Below are 14,942 nucleotides of genomic sequence, written 5' to 3' on the forward strand. Positions count from 1 at the left end.
GTCAAAGTGTTAAGTTCAGTGCAGTGAAAACTATCAAGTATTTTGTTCACATCAATGAAAATATCATTTTTCTCAACTTCAGAAATCACAGACTTTCACACTGAAGTATATGATAAATGTTTACTCTTAACGATAAAATTATCATGTTTTCACTAATTTTGTGTTTGCCATATTGCCAGTCTTCCCAAACCTTTTGAGTTACGGCCCAGACTTTCGCTCTTAGCATTACCTACTTTGCAAAGGTTTTAGTAGTATTATATGGATTGAGCTAAAAATTACTACACCGGACAGAATTTCCTAGACTTTGTCTTTAGACTAGTGGCTAAAGACATAGACTGAAAATACAGTCCAACATGTCCAATGAGAGCCCCTTACCAACTTCTGCATACACATCCCATACTAAGCACGAAAGTAATCATAGCAGTCCAAATGTTCATGTATATGCAGAGATTTATCTAGGAATCCAAACTAAGTGATCTTGGCAGACAAATTGGGAAAAAATGCCTGAGTTGTTCAAAATTGGTTTATTTTACTTTTTCATTTTTTCATAACTTCGGAGGAAAGGGAAAGTTATATATCAAGGACTTTTAACTCGCGTATGCTGCAGAATTGGGGCTGAATATGGCCCTCTGAGCAGGTCTATATAAATCTCTGTGTATGTTACAGTTCTTTCAGAAATACAGTGATGCTGATGATGTCAATCACTGGATTGTCTTGTCCAGACACAAAATTTTACTGACCGCCCTTATACAGCTAAAAAACAACCAAACAAACAAAAGAATCTGAAATTGAAAGGTGAGCTTATTTACCTTTTCTTACTCGAGACAGAAACATCTCGACAGATAACAGATTTGTTATTCACTTGTTGGGGTTTATTGCCATATTGTCCAGCTGACTTAATGTCCTCCGGGTTATAAAACAGACATATATAGTTGCATACGATATTAGAGGCTTCACAGAGAGCTGTAAACACGCCAGTACTTTGGAGAGGTCGTAATTTAAAATCTAAGATTTTTTCAAGATAGAGTTGATTATTTACAGACCGCGACGCCGTCATATAGCTGGGATATTACTGAGTGCGTCATCAAACAGCAAACATACAAGACGACTGAATTAGATCTGATGGTCCATCTTCCCGAGGCAAGGGAGTTAAACTGTAAAAGTCAAGTTTCTACCCCTGCCTAATTAGGCTAGAATTTCGGGGCTCGATTGTAGCACCACTAGTGGCTGTTACGAGTTATGTCCCTTTCATGTCCCTCCTCTTGACCAATCAGATTCCACCTCTGATGTCACTTGCATTTGCTTCATATAAAATGCCGCCGTCTGGTGAAGACAATCCGATCGATAATCAAGTTCTATATTGTAATAAAACAGGTCTTGCTTCGCGAAATGCGTCAAATTACGTCAGAGAACCTTGATTAAAAACATAAAACGATTTGGAAAACATCTGTTGACACTAAATTGACGGTACACATGCTTTGCAAATCCTACCATCGACCGAAATCTGCACGGCAGTTTACGAACCAGATGTCAATTTCGTTCCTTGAATTTGATTGGTCTATACATAGGCTTGTTAGTCCAGCCAAAATGTAACTCCATAATTCCAGCCTAGCTCGGCACGGGTGGAAACTGGACTTTTAAGGCGTTAAACAAACAAACAAACAAAACAAATCTAGTCATTGAAGAGGCAAGATAAATAGTGATCAAATTCCAACTTATTCTTGACAACTGTTAGCGTCAGATTCTCTTTATAATGTACCTTCTTTCGTTTGTTGTCAAGGTCCTTAACTAACAACTCCACTGCCTACCCTTGAGTAACACCTCACCACTGTGTTTGGTCTCGAGTTTGAGTTCTTATCGCTGATGGCTTGAAGTGCACTTAGGATGATAGGATGATAGGATGACTGCCATTGCTTCCGGTAGTTTCGATATGAATTTGAGTGCATGATGAATTGCCTCCAATTCAGCAGTGAATACAGACTGACCATCAGGCAGGCGAACCGAATGTGCTAGTGGTTTGGACCTATGGATATGGATCTCGTAACCAGCAGTGTTGTTGATAGGATTCTTGGATCCATCAGTGTATATACGGGCCCAGCTGTCCCAGGTAGTTTGAATTTTAGTGATAGCTACTGATCTTAGTAGGGTTGGGTTTTCCTTTTTAGTGATTTCTGATGTTAAAGCAGTGTCAACTTTGGGAGTTTTTAAAGTCCCGGGAGTGTAACCCTTTGTTGTGACTTTCTGGTGGCTTAATGTCATTGCAATTGTGACTTCAGATGAGTTCAGGTACTGATATCCCAGATGGCTTTATTGAGGAATTTTCCCAGCTAGGGCTTCACCTCGGGTGTTTTTGTCTTGCCATATCTTTTTCACCAAAGGGTTTGATGTTTGTCCCCAGAATTATATTACCTGCTCTCTTCTTACTTTCAATGGGAGTTCTCCTGTTTCTACTTGTAGTGCTTCTAGTGAGTACATGTTGCTGCGTCTGTGGTTAGCATTAGGACTTTGTATTGTATTCTGTCGAGGCGGCTCAAGACTGTACTCAAGACTGAGTGAAAGGCAACCATAGTCTATTTTAGATCTGATAAGTGATTTGTAGAGGTCCAGCAATGTCCCTCGATGTGCCCCAAAATGTGTCTGAAATTGCCCGAAATACGTTCAGGTCTCTATGACGTCTGTTTTCCACATATGTTGTATGTTTGCTCCAAGTGAGGTGTTGTTCTATGAATTTTTCGGATTTTTCGAATTTGATTGTTTGCCGTTTTATGGAAAGACGGGGTATCATAGCATCTTTCTCCCTGTATTTGAATAGCACCCCCACGGGTCTTTTTTCATTTGAAAGGGTGAACCTCTATTTTTTTGCACCATTGATCTACTCCGTCCAGAGCTGACTGGAGTTTTTTTCGGATTTGTGAAATATCTCTGTTTTACACATATCCGTCATCAGCGAATTTAGAAGTTTGGGTAGGAGAGCTGACACGATCAAAAAGATCAATGATCATGATGTTAAACAGGGTTGGGCATATAATGCTGCCTCGTGGTGTGCCATTGTCCAATAGGATCAGATGGGTTTTCCCTAGTTTTACTGATAACAACCTGTCTTGTAGGAAGTTGTCTATGAAGTTTTCCATGTTCACTTCCACTCCATTTTGTGCTAGTTTTGATTCTGTGATCCCCGACAACAACTTAGCCCCTTCCACACCGATTTAATCTAATAATATGTTTCTGCTTCAGCTCGTTGGCAATATCTTGATCTGTGAGGACATTGTTAAGATCTTGTGAGAAGTCAGCAATAAAAACTACTATATCCTAGATATGTGTACCCTATTCACTCCCATCAGTCCCAAAGAGGGACAGGTCAGCCAATATTGGTAAGACAGAAGATGACCTTGTAAACATTTAAAGCAACAACAACAGATTCTAGACATATACATGTCATGACTACATGGTAATAAGCCTTTGAATTCAATGTGTTGTCCAATGGGTGCCCTGAATCGGTCGCTATGACTGTAACACGTTGATGAATCGTTTATGGAGTACTGCCATGACTGTTGCAAGGTATAAGAACTTTTTGTTGTGATAAATTAATCTTGACCTAACCACACAGAGCCAAATTCATACTGAAAAAGAATATTCTTCACTTGTGTTGCCCATGCTGTACGCGCACTGTCATCTAATGAATTTAAGGATAATGGAACTTTCGTTTGGTTAATTGTCCTGTGGAAACCAAATAATAATAAACAGAATAATGATCTGTGGTGATCTGTTGCAAGGGGAATCTGCCACATTCACCAAGGTAACATGCCATTTCATAATGGTCTACAAGTTCTTAAGAAATATTTACGAACGTATATGTTCACAGTTTCATTATTCAATGGTAGGCAGATTTCTGAACTTGTTTGTTTGTTTAACGCCGCGCTCAGCTATATGACGGCGGTATGTGAAAATAATTTAGTCTGGACCAGACAATCCAGTGATTGATATCATGAGCATCGATCCACGCAATTGGGATCGATGACATGCATCAACCAAGTCAGCGAGCCTGATCACCCGATACCGTTCGTCGCCTCTTACGGCAAGCATGGGTTGCTGAAGACCTATGTTAACCCCGGATATTCACGGGTCTCAGAGGCAAATATTTTAAACAAGTCAGAACAAACTAATGTTACCAAGGCACCCGCCTTTGGTGTCTACGTTTCACAACCTTTGAGGTACAATTAAGCATGATATTTGTACGAAGATTCTAATGAGTGTCATACGACTCTTGCTCTGAAGTTGTTTGAGCAAGGTTAAAACAAGGCCTCAGAAAAGCTTTCATGGTTTTTCATAATGGTAGTTGTATTCCGAAAGTATTAAACATAGACATTGAAAGTGAAATGAATACAGGTTGTTTCGGACTATAAATATTTTGGGTTAATATTCACACCAAAACACAGCAGAACAAATGCAGCAAGTGGTGGACTTTCCATGAAGATAGCCTCTTGTCACTTTGGCAGCCATGTTCTCCATCTTAACCTATGGTGCAGAAATATGGGGTGTAATGAAAAATAAGCAAATCGAAAGAGTATAGCATAAATTATTAAAAAGAATACCCTATTTACCTAAATCTGCAAGCAATAAGGCTGCCTTGATTGTGGAAGTCACTCCATCAAAAGTACCTGTGTTTTCAAGTGTATTTTGTACTGGTGTAAAATCATGAAGATGAATACTACAAGGTAACTGAAGCAGACATATCTTATGTTGTATCGCCTGGACAGTGTAAACAGGTCTTCGTGTGGATAACCTATGTTAAAAATATGGATACATATGGATTGTTCAGGATGTTCTAGATACTCGTATTTTCTGATCTGAATTTAAACAATGATAAGCAGATGTTGAGACAACACTGCCATACTGAAGAAGAGCAGGGTTCTAAATTTATAGCTATTGCAACTGACAAATCCTTAATGTATACTGAACCAAATTAAAAACTTCACAATCCTAAAGTTTTAACATTTTGACCAGTTATCATTGTGGGCCCTTATTGTGTATTTAAACAGTAATGGCCACGTATTGTCTTCAGATAACACCCGTTTTTGTGCAGGTGAATCGATCAAAATCATATGCACAGCACTATAGTGGCAAAAGTGGTTATTCACGTGCAACTGGTCACGTGGCCATAATACCGCACGTGTTTTCAGCCGTACTTGTTAGCAGTCATTAAAAAAAAAAAAAGACACAAGAAAACAAAAGTCTTTACGGCCATTTGTCATGCCACGCCTTTCAAATGTGCAACGTGAACGTGAATGTTAAAATGTTAACATTTTGACCAGTTATCATTGTGGGCCCTTATTGTGTATTTAAACAGTAATGGCCACGTATTGTCTTCAGATAACACCCGTTTTTGTGCAGGTGAATCGATCAAAATCATGTGCGCAGCACTATAGTGGCAACAGTGGTTATTCACGTGCAACTGGTCACGTGGCCATAATACCGCACGTGTTTTCCGCCATACTTGTTAGCAGTCATTAAAAAAAAGAAAAACACAAGAAAACAAAAGTCTTTACGGCCATTTGTCACGCCACGCCTTTCAAAAGTGCAACGTGAACGTGCCATCGGCACGTTGCAGACGGGAATGTCCGTAGCTGAAGTCGTAAGGACGATGGGTTGTAGTCGACGCACTGTTTATGATTTAGAGACGCGTCTACAGCAAACGGGTACCACCGCTGATCGCCCTCGGCCAGGTCGACCACGTGTGACGTCACATGCAGAGGATCGTCAGATTGTCTTACGTCACCTCCGTAACCGATTTTTGACGGCTACATCAACCAGAAATGAAGTTTTTAGGGGTAGACTGAGTGCGCAAAACTGTTCGAAACCGTCTGAGAACTGCCTTCAAGCACGACGGCCATACTGCGGGCCGATTCTGACTCAATTACACAGACGTCAACGTCAATTGTGGGCACAGCGACACTTACGATGGACTCAGAGCAATTGGAATCAAGTCATCTTCAGAAATAAATCCCGATTTAATCTTCGATTGCTAATGGTAGGGCGAGGGTGTGGAGGCGCCGTCATGAACGTTACGCCCAGTGTTGTGCAAAGGAAGTTGACAGATTTCGAGGCGTAAGTGTCATGGTTTGGGGTGCATTCTGTGGCAATGCACTTTCCAGGCTTCTTGTCATCCGTGGCAACCTCAACGCAGCTGCTTACCGCGACCAGGTACTGGCACCAGAACTTCTGCCTTTTATGGCAGCACATGGACCCGGTTTGATCTGCCAACATGACAATGCCAGACCCCACACAGCAATTTTGACAAGGAATTTCCTTCGGAATGCGTGAGTCAACGTCATGGACTGGCCGTCAAGGCCTCCCGACCACAATCCCATCGAACATGTCTGGGGTGCTCTTGGCAGAAGTCTACGCACTCTCCAGAACCAACCACAGAATTTGCAAGATCTTGGCACCATTTTGGAGCAACAATGGCGTCGTCTTCCCAATCATGTGTTCACAAGCATCACAAGGTCCTTGCGGAGGCGTTGTGTGGCAGTTGTCAACGCACATGGTGGTCATACACGCTACTGAACTTGTGTCAGATTCTCGTGCTTGGGACTTATGATTTAAACCGTTGATGTTATTACCGAATACCGTAGGTGCTTGGAACAAATTATGGTTACCACCCTTAATTAAAATCCTTCTTTGGACATTAATGACTAAAAATTACCTTCTCTGATACATTTGTCCGTTGTATATCATATATGGGACAACTTTTTAAAATGTAAAGTTTTTAATTTGACTCAGTATATGTTGAGGTGTATCTTTCATGTATAAATCAAATATTTATTAGACAAACCCTATCGAGATTTCGAAGCCGGTGTCACAACTTAATGATTGAAATTGGACGCGGATACGGTACTGATGTTGAATCCCGAAATTGTACTTATTTTGTTTTAAATATGGCAATGACTATGTTGAAAACGAGTTTCACTTTTTTGTATCTGTCCAGAGTTAAGTATATTCATGCTATGTACTACACAAACACGTCAGTGAATTCTTTTGTAAATTTAATGTAAACTGACTCTCCAGAAACTGTTCTAGACTTTTGCGTTGTTCATCGTGAAAATTTGTACGTTGGGCCTATTTATTTGAGAAAATATACTATATACATAGGAATGCTTTCAAAACATTTAATGGTTGAAATGTGGAAAACATATAAACTTTTTGAAACATGATGTCCAATGCAATTCCCCATTTTTACTTGTATCATATGTTTTTGTCAGGTGAACAATTTACTTGCCTTTGAATGGGTTTTCGACGGGTGCCACAGCTGGGGCGGGATTCACTCACCTTTTCTCGAACACATGGTATATTTCACTAAGCCATTCATAAACACATTTAAAACACATTTATAATAACGACATGTATACATACTTTCTTATAGATCCCATAATATGATCTCCAATCTTTAAAAATTTGCTAGAATTATTTTGGGTCATTTTTGGCAGCTATTAATCTTGTTTATGTCTTTCTGTGAGAAAAATATCGCATCAGCTATCTTACAGCTATTCGCGGCCTGTAGAGAGGAAAACAAACTTTTAAATTCCCAAAAGCTAAAAATAACTGCCGTTATATGAAATAATATTAAGTGAATCATTCCAATCAACGCATGATACGAGAAACAATTTTTTATGAAGATTATATGAAACATTTATGTTACAGGTGAACAGAATGCAGCTTCATGGGGACCAAACCAGGTATGATTCTCTCGGGCACTGTGATTTCGGTCAACAGGCACAGTAAAGAAGGACTATGCTTTACGGCCTCATCTCCACTCCAACTCCAGGTCTAGACTCTGCAATTATAAAACTGAAATATTGTTAATCTGGTCAATGAATGTAATTAGACTTATATATGTGGTACAACTGGCTAAGTCAGAAAAACAAAGTGGATTTTGAATGACCCAATGAATCCAATGAGGCTTGACATTAGTCTAGTCCCATTTATAGGACAAGTAAAGTCAACATAGCAACTTTTAAGGTTTTAATACTTCAGGGCATACTTAATCACAGGTGCTTGCCTAAATGAAATATGGAAAACGAAAACAGGATAAAACGGACGACACGCGAAATCGCCCCCCAAACGGAAATGCCACCAGTAAGGCATTACTGCGCAATTTCAAAGATAGTGGCGATCGGGCTGATGCCAAAACTTCTGCCTCAGATTTTGTAATACATTGTCTGTTTTATGTCTGCTCACCTATTTGATTACCGTGTCCACAACTAATGTCACCTTAGTAATAACACTGAAGATACCTTCAGTTGTTTACTCAGGGCATTAATCCCTGACAGACATTTATTGTGTGGAATATGGCCGAGGGCAGTTGGTGTTTTATTACTCAAACAGGATGTTAATAAAACGCTAGATACCGATTGTGAGTTTTTATTTTAATTATCCAAAATGTTAACATGAATGCGATAATGGTGCCTTGTCGAATAAAAGGTTATTCAAATTTGACAAAATGCTACTTATCACACAAAGTATTCGCACACAGTGAAAAGTCCTAAAGGTTTCTGTCTTTAAATCCTACCTAACAATATTTTGTCAACCAATCAGATGGCATCACACTCTCATTTTCGTTTAATATTCTCAAATGAAAATTGAAAGCTGTAATTGTTTATTTGACACTGTTATGTGAAGTGATTCCAAACACTCGTTTTTTAAAAAGACAACAGGAGAAATTGATCTTCTTTCCGTGGTCTCAGTTTGACAATATTCTCTCCTTTTCAGGCTGAATCAATTATCTTGACTTTCACTTTAAAGTTGTAACACTGGTGAGGTGTGCACGATCGGATATTAGTGCAAAATTAATTGCTTGAATTTGACATTTGAAATATGTTTGTGCTGATAATGATATTGGGGTATTTAAGTCAAAGTTATCTAGGGCCTGTGGCATGGATTATCAGTGGGTGTCAGGTGTCCAGGGGAGTCAGAAGATTCCCCCTTGCATGGTTTGACACAAAACAATGCTGTTATAATATTGTAAACTGACAATTAAATATTCCCTTAAACCTCTGTGACTTAAAATCTGAAATCTCTCAAAAATGCTATACATTTCCCTCTTCATCAGATTGTTTCTCTACTTATCATTATTTAACTCTGCTTAAGAGAAAGTCAGTAAGGCCAATTCCTCCACAAGATATATCTGTATTCATGAAACAATATCATAGAATATAAGATTATGAACACACCCTTCCATTCTGCCATTGGAAGTTACTACTATGATTCGTGAAATATGGCAGCCGTACTATTGTGAACTCCACGTATATACCATATATAAAGAAACAGTTTCTTCAATTTATGTATTATGCTCATAATAGTGAACAAATTTGATGTGAACAACCATTTACCTTCACATAAGATTTCTTTAGGATATGACTCACCAGTGAAAAGGTATATTTTTCCATAACTGCAGGTGATTGCGAGAAGTGTCTGGAAGTCCAAGAGAAGTTTAAAAATACTTGTGGTGAACCACATCTATTTATGGTGCATCAATCAAGAAATCTGTTCCATACCAAAGGATGTTCTTCTAGGAAAAGCGATAAAGGGAAGTTCCTGCATGATATTGGGAAGGTGGCAACAGCTCTACGGAATTCTGTAGGGGGAATTATTTTGCTTCATCTGCAGGATTTAAAGGAGGCAGACAGATGTCTAGAGGAAGTTGATGAAGCTATTGGGCGAACATTTAGTGAACTTATAGAAGACGGTGCACTGTTTGTGGACTCGTTTGTCCGTCATTGGCTTTCTGATAAACCTGGTTTTGAACATTACAAGGATATTCTATTCGTAAATGTTATGAAAACTAATTGTATCACAACAACATACTTCAATACTAGAATACGGACAGATTTCGAAAACCAAAAGCCGTCAGCTTTGTGTATTGCTGCCATTTTGTCCAAGACATTTTATGAACCATACTCTGCCCCAAAGATTAGGGGCATTGGTAGTCTTTGGCGCTTATATGAAGACAGGCATATTGAATTAAAAGCATACAAGCCCAAACCAGAAAAGCTATCGTTACACCAACAGGATGAAAAAGCCCTGTCTACATACATTTGGAAAGATCTAAAGCTAAAAGATAACATAACTTCCCTTTCAAAAGTGAAAGGTGGTGGTTCCTATTTTGTTGGAATAAGTGAAAAACCATCTTTAGGACAGTATTTGTCCAAAGAACCGTGCATTGACGGTTTTGAGATATCTGTTGATTTCCAAGATAAATTCATCAAACATCTTTATGAAGACGTACACTCTGAAGTCGTCGTTCTCAGCATCAATGGAGCGTTTATAGATGCCCCAAGGGATTTGTATGAAGTTGCCTTTCATGAAGTCAACAACACAAACCCACAGAAGTATGTGTTGGAAGTTGCTGTCAGATACGTTGATGGTATTGTATTTTATGGCAAAGGTCCAAAGGCCTACATGATAAACTGTGATGGAGTAATATACCACATGGACCGATGTGAATGGTTACAGAGAATGCAACAGAACTGCCCATCGTGGCATAAATATTAGGAACAATCTATATAAGGAAAAATCTGGGATTTGTAGCCGTGATCAGCAGATTGGCACAGCTCCCATCCACAACAGATGAGACCTGAGTTCAGAGCTTATCTACCCATGCAGTCACTGTTCAGTGTTCACCCTGTTTTTGCTAACCAATCAACCTCTCTCTTACAACAAGCAAATCTGTTCCGGAATGTGAGAGTTGAAAACGTAGAAGAACATATACTGTTACTTTAATATATACTAAGCATATATTAAGCCCCTGGTTATTTTCCTGTTTTGCAAAAGAGACATAATGTCACAGACCTCAGCCAGTGACAGCGACCCAGAGCTGGACTACTCAGATGAAGACATCAGATGCTCTTTCTCAAGGAGTCCTACCCTCTCTGACGAAGATGGTGAAGACATTCCATGCTTTGGTAAATTAGTATAGCATATTCTTAGTCTGAAGTGTTTATATTAGCACGCTTTTACGTTGCATCTGTTGATTAGAGCTTATGAATTTAATGTAAGTTTCCATAAGTGTAATAAAACATCAAACATAGGCTGCTATGTAACAAAATTTCAGTGTTACCATTTCCATTTGTTCCAGCAAGTTCCAATTTTGGGCTCAGTCATGATGAGAGAAAAGAGTTACTCATGTGTGATTTCATCCAACAACAAAACCAAAGTAAGCTTCCTCAGAAAACAAATGGTTCATGCTCTTTGGTTTATGTCTTTGACGTTTCACCGAGGGCAAATCTTGGAGTAAGACCATCACTTGCAGACCATGGGACGACTGTGTAGGTTGTGATGACAATTGGAGTGGAAAGGAGGTCCACGCGATTTTTAGTTTCAAAAGGAAGATATCTGAAAACAAAACCATTGTTTTGCACATACAAAATCCAAAAAAGAGCGATTATATTTTAGACACCAACATTAAAGTGCGTTAGAAAAGAGCAAATCTGAATTCTGAGATACAGTTTAAGGAAGTGCTTCAGAAATTTTAAATTGACCTCTTTTCGTATACTTCCAAATAAACATAATTTGTCTAATATGCAGTTTTGTTTTGTCAGTGGTGTATTTGATTTCAGACGTAAAGCTGTACCCAGGAATAATGCACAGATGGCTGAAGGAGAATCACCCGGACATTCTCCAGAGACTTCACCATTTTGTGAAGGACAAGAATCACTTCACATTTTGTGCACCGTCTGTTTTGCAAAGTCTGGACAACCGAAGAGCACATTCGTTACCAAAGAACATGATCTGCGATGTGTGTATTTTTACTGAACATCAACCAACGTTTGTGTTGACATTCCGGACTAGGGAAGGGGTGAAGGACGTGGTCGGGGCACTCAATGCTAAGCTCAGTAGGTACATTACTACTGAAATCAGACGAGTAACTTCAAGAAATTTCAGCACCGTCTATGGGGTTGTGGATAAGCAGCACTGTCTGTCAGACCAACTGTTTGATGCGAGAGTTGAAGTCTTGATAAACTTTGTCAACATGATGGCTGCCCCATCTTCACTTCGTATGAACTATGCAACATATAGAAGTAGTGCACACTGTTTCCTGAAGATGGTTCCTGAACAGACTTCTGGTATGTACAAACATCACCTATTACAGAACATACTTCAACTAATGTAAAACGAAACATAATTTCAAGAATGATTCCTGTCAGTATCATTAAAATCAAATCTTAGTGCTTGCAACCGCTACACCAAGAACAACCTTTTGCGAACTTTGATCGATCAACGAAATTTATAATAGGCCGTCGACATTAGCCCCTCAGAAATCAATTTTTTCGGGCTTTGAGGCAAAAAATGAGACCTCCATTACAGACTGCGCTTTGGACCGTATTTGAACAAAAACTTCTGGAATGTCTGATAGATGGCCAAGAGATTTATGGCAGTACTTCCCGTGGAAAGACTTCCATTACAAACGTTTATCCCACTGAAGCGAGAAAAAAACGATGTCTAGCTTTCACAATCAGTCGTACAACCCATAACTGTTGTATTGAAGATGTCATTTTTCCCTTTTTCTCAGTCATTATTAAAATTCAATATATACATATTATGCATCTTACGATTCAATACGATTTGGAACATATTTAATTTATGATCCTCCTTTGACCTTTGACTTTCTCATATCCCTGTTAATATAGATTTATATGGATTTATTTACTAACTGCATTTTCGACAACCTTTCGATTTATGAAGCTAAAACTTTACCATGATCATTCCAGCTATGAGCATTTAATTAATGTTCTTAGACACCCTCAACGCTTCCTGTGAAATTATGCATGTAACCTAAAGTAGTTTTCTGTTTGTTGTTCAACACCACACTCAGCAATATTACAGATGTATAACGGTGGTTTGTAAATAATCGAATCCAGACAATCCGTTTATTGACATTATGTACATTGATCTACAAAATTGGGATATGTTGACATAATTCAACTAAATCACCGAACCTGATCTTACAACCTAGTCAACACCTCCAAAACATACAGCTATTGCCCTTGGTAACCATGTTGCAAGTCCCATTTCGCCCATTTTACATTGATTATTATGACGTTATAGTCAGTAAGTATGTAGCATGTGGAGTAATGGGCATTATGTATGTTTAGTCTACTAGGACATATCAAGAAATATTCATGTTTTGTTTGCATACTCTTGTTAATCCTTTATTGTGACTTTTACATGAGTAACCTTTCGAGTCTACATTTTCTTTGCTGGTTGTGCACGGAAATGGCCTCTAAAAGTGTAAAAACTATAATCGATTCCAAGTGTCACTCTATTCAAGTGGTAGACAAAGCTGATGCTTTTGAAAATTATTGATTTTATAATTATCTCCCCTTGGCCACATGATCTACTAAAATTCACATATAAACTGATACCTGTGAGGTTTCTTGTACGTTGTCACCATTGAACATTGTTGCTGGTTATTCAGGAACAGCAGCGTGTTACTGAGAGCATGTTATAATTTCAATTTGTAACTATTGTAGATCAAACAGAAATACATTAAGTGAACGATGCCTTCTCATCTACAGACTGGATAGCAGATTACATTGACGAGGGAAAAGATATCTTCATTGAGAGAAATGGTTACACCCCATGCAAAGACAGATTGAAAACGCACAGGAGTGTGGTGATTGTCTCCCCTCCAGGCGAAGGTAAAACAACACTAGGACGAGCCCTCCTCAGGCACTTCAGAGATGTTCAACAAGAGGATGGAACCTTGTACAAGCCTATCATTCTACAAACACCAGAAGAATGGCAGAAGCATGTCGACAAAACCAGTCACCAGATTATTTTCATCGATGACATGTTTGGTAAGTGTGTTCTTTCCCAATCAAAACTCAAACAGTGGAGGGACATAATGCCAGAGACGATCCATTCATTAGTGGGTGGGTTGAAGCTGCTTGTTATGACAATGAGGTACAACATTTATTCTGACCTCTCAGCAACTTGTCCTCTAAAACTGTTTCAACCTGACAACGTTGTTGATCTCTGGTTAAAGAGACCATTGTTGTCCAAAGATAAAGAATCACTTGTTAGAATTCACTCTCAGCATCATGACGTCAGTGTGACCGAGGACTACATAAAAACAGTGGCTACTGTTGACAAAGTTCCCGGATTTCCTCTGCTCTGCAAAACTCTGATACAGTCTGTCACAATAGGTGAAAGAACTTTTAGTGACATGGATGATGTCCACATTGAAATACTGGCAACAGAAATGCAGAATCTGAAAGATTATGACTTGACCACATTTGCTCTCCTTGTTACTGTTGTGCTTAATGGTGGTTCCATTGACAAAGTGAAATTTCCCCCATTTTTGACAGAAGTTTGTCAGTACCTCAAGTGTGCACGCTGCGAGTTCATGAGTCTCCTTCATCATAGCAAGGCATGTTTTGAAATTTACCTGGCAGACAATGGGGAAACAATATCAATTTCCCACCTGAATGTGCAGCAGGCTGTTGCAAGAGTGTTTTCAATGGCTCATCCTATGGAAATGATAAAGCATGCTACTGCCAAACAGTTATCGGATATATTCACTGTTACAACAGAGGACATATCCCAGATATCTGCAGAATGGAAAATCAGACTCAACAGGGTTGAAGAATGGAAGGAATTAGGGAAAAGGTTCATTGTTCTGATACAGAATGGAGATCATGCTGATGTTTGTAGCCATCAAGCGTTCAACATCAAGGTCTTCATTGAAACATTCTTTAAGCTTCAAACGTACAAGAAAATGTCCAAGTTATTACTGACACAAGACACTGAACATGGATTACCAATGTTATACTGGAGTGTTTTCACGCAAAACTCCTTTTTCAGTGAGATTATTATCGAGAAGATGAAAATATTTACAAAAACAAGAATGGAAAATATCATGTCAATGTTTGGAAAAGCCATCAACA

Source organism: Haliotis cracherodii, unplaced genomic scaffold, assembly GCF_022045235.1.
Source record: "Haliotis cracherodii isolate W230 unplaced genomic scaffold, xgHalCrac1.p SCAF_8, whole genome shotgun sequence".
Lineage (NCBI taxonomy): Eukaryota > Metazoa > Mollusca > Gastropoda > Lepetellida > Haliotidae > Haliotis > Haliotis cracherodii.